At 37.6% G+C, this 3469-nt stretch overlaps 1 long non-coding RNA gene across 1 annotated transcript; it reads left to right on the top strand.

Moving 5' to 3' along the window:
* LOC104741811 lies at window positions 14-805 on the top strand. The gene is made up of 2 exons (XR_760378.2): window positions 14-328; window positions 613-805. It is a non-coding gene; the product is annotated as an uncharacterized LOC104741811 (long non-coding RNA).

Raw genomic sequence — 3469 nt, 5'->3', positions numbered from 1 at the left:
ACGAGTTTGTGCATTGACTTGTTGTTAACTTCAACTGTCTCCATATCACCAATGTTCACCACTTGACCAATCAAATCTGTAAATTTTGTACAACATAATAGAAACCATTAGAGGAAGTCAATGTTTTTTTTAACCATAGATATTTTAAGAATATAAGAGGAAATCATAAATAGTTACCAATCAACATGTTAGTGTTAAGCTGGATTCTCCTGTGTTGGCTGTATACTGGCGCCAATTATGAAGGACTTTGACCTGGATTCTCCATGCAGTCTTAGTCTTGTATGGACAATGTCTCTGAGGAAACCAAAAGAAGCCGCCATTGTTTTAGGTATGGATTTATTTAGCTTTGTTTTTTTTTACTCTATCTTGGTGAGGTTGTGTTTATATAGTTTGTAATTGGGAATTGTTATGATTGCGTAATAAAAATAAAGAATATGCGGGATTCTCTATTGTTGGGAAGATTATTTTTTTTGCTGATAGGATTGAGAATATTATGTTCAGTAATTTGCGTATGTTTATGAATAAGGTGATGTTATGGGTGCGATATCTTTGGAGACTGATATCAAAATAATAGTAATTAATCTTGATTATGATTGATTGTTGAATTTGCAGAAAATTAGGCCTGAAGTAGAAGGAAGTTAAGAGGTCTTATACTTTCTATATTTTCGGCAAAAGAAGCTGTATTATTGTTTTTTAAATTTTTGTTGATTTTAATTATAATGGCATGATTGTAAATAGTTCTGAACTTGAAGCCTTCTTTGCTAAAATTGCTGTGAAAATGTTAATATAGATTTTAAATTTGCTTGTTCATGGTCAGAAAGCCCAACCGGGAAGGAGGTTAATTGGGGATATATTTAAATTTTTTTTGGAGAAAAAAATGGAAGTGTCGTTTCTTTATTTTGAATGTATGTTTTGTTTTAAATTTACGTTTAGTTTTAATTTTAAATGTACGATTTATTTTTTAGGCTCCATTATGTATAAATGATATATAGGGGATATTTATCAACGGCCAAGATATTTTTGAGTGAGGGTGAATTTCTGAGGTGGTGTAAGTATGATTTTTAATTTTTTTTCTTTTAAAATTTCTAAATGTTGAGGATAAGCTTGAATAGCTTGAGATAGAAGTTATCCTAATCTCACCAAGTCATGGTTTCCAAAAGAGATTAGGATTATAACAAGTTAGGAGTTATCTAATTGTTATTTTAAATAAAGATTATTAAAGGGTCTCTATATATAAGGAGTTGTTGGGATGTAACAACACTTGTGAGATTAGAGAGATTGAGAGTGCTTTAGTTTTGAGAAGTTTCTAAGGCAATAAACGAGAGTTATTCGTTAATCTTTTGTGCTTGATTCAATATTCTTTGTGCTTAATTCAATATTTGGTATCAGAGCATCATTGAATTTTAAGCATAAGTTTTTTTTTGTTTTCCTCTTTACAAGAGATTCGTCACTAGAGCAAAACATCTGTTTGCGACTAGCTAAATCTGTTTCGATCAAGAGACAAGGGAGATATCGTTGCTATGACATCCGCACCAAAGGAGACCGGTACTCCGACTCTTCAGTGTCCGATGCTCACCACCACCAACTATACGGTGTGGGCAATGAAGATGACAATAGTGAGACAATTGAAACAGAGGAGGTAGCAGACGCTGACAAGATTGATCTAGCCAAAGCTCTTCTGTTCCAATCTATCCCGGAAACACTAACCTTGCAAGTTGGTAACCTAGTTACTGCTAAGGAGGTCTGGGAGGCAATCAAGTCACGTTTTGTTGGAGCAGAAAGAGTCAAGGAGGCAAGACTACAAACTCTTATGTCGGAGTTCGAGAGGATGAGGATGAAAGCTACAGACACAATCGATGATTTTGTGGGTAAATTATCAGAACTAACATCAAAGTCAGGAGCGTTAGGCATGAGTATTGAGGAGCCTAAGATGGTCAAGAAGTTTCTGAACAGCTTGCCAAGGAAAAAGTATATCCACATTATTGCAGCTCTGGAGCAGGTTCTTGATCTTAACAAGACTAGCTTTGTGGATATAGTCGGTAGGCTTAAGACATACGAGGAAAGAATTCGTGATGAGGAAGATCGGGAAGAGGATCAAACAAAGCTTATGTATGCATATAACTACCAAGAAGACTATGATCAAGGACGAGGTAGGGGTGCAAGAGGTGGATGCTTAACAGGACGAGGAAGAGGGCGAGGTCGTGGCAACTATCAGAACAAAGATAAGTCGGTGATTATGTGCTATCGCTGTGATAAACATGGCCACTATGCCTCAAATTGTCCGGACAGGTTACTTAAGCTACAAGAGATTCAAGGCTCAACTGATTCAGAGACTCAAGAAGCTGAAAACTTACTAATGCATGAGGTGGTGTTACTCAATGAGAAGAAGGTCAAGCCACAAAACTATGAGGCAAAAAAAGTTGGAGACAATGTGTGGTACCTCGACAACAGAGCCAGTAATCATATGACCGGCAACCATAGTTTCTTTACCAAGATCGATGAAACTGTCACGGGAAAGGTAAGATTTGGTGACGACTCGCGAGTTAACATCAAAGGGAGAGGTTCAGTTCTCTTTGTCACCAAGTCGGGTGATCGAAAGATCTTGGCTCAAGTTTATTGGATACCGGACCTCAAGAGTAACATACTCAGTCTTGGACAAGCCACAGAGACAGGATGTGAAGTAAGAATGAAGGAGAACTACTTAACTTTACATGATCGTGATGGAAAGCTCCTACTGAAAGGCAAACAGGTCACATAACAGACTTTACAAATTCCATATGGAAACTGAACACCACTTGTTGCAAATCTCGGATGATACATCTACAAGGTGGCACAAGAGACTGGCTCACATCAATTTTAAAGCAATGGAGTCAATGGTGAGAAAGGAGTTAATCATTGGTATACCAAACATGAGGTTTGATAAGGAGATGTGCGCGTCATGCTTGCTTGGAAAGCAAGCGAGAAAGATGTTTCCAAGAACAACAGGGTTTCGAGCTGAGAAACCGCTTGATTTGATCCACGGAGACCTCTGTGGTCCTATTACACCTGCAACAGCAGCACAAAATAAGTATATATTTGTCCTCATCAATGATCATTCACGGTACATGTGGTCTCTGTTTTTGAAGGATAAGAGTGATGCTTTCGGTGCATTCAAAAGATTCAAAGCTCTTGTCGAGCAAGAAATTGGGACAACTATCAAGGTGTTTAGAACATATAGGGGTGAATTTGTATCTTCTGAATTCACAAACTTCTGTGAACAATCTGGGATTCAAAGACACTTGACTGCTCCCTATTCTCCTCAACAAAATGGTGTGGTGGAGAGAAGAAACAGAACCTTGCTTGAAATGACAAGAAGCATTTTAAAGCACATGAATGTTCCTAATTACCTATGGGGAGAGGCAGTGAGACATTCCACCTATTTGATCAACAGAGTTGCCACAAGATCACTCTACGACAAGACTCCATACGA

Source organism: Camelina sativa, chromosome 14, assembly GCF_000633955.1.
Source record: "Camelina sativa cultivar DH55 chromosome 14, Cs, whole genome shotgun sequence".
In the NCBI taxonomy this organism is placed as follows: Eukaryota; Viridiplantae; Streptophyta; class Magnoliopsida; order Brassicales; family Brassicaceae; genus Camelina; species Camelina sativa.
Note: the sequence above shows the minus strand (reverse complement) of the source record. Positions and strands in the feature narration are given on the sequence as shown.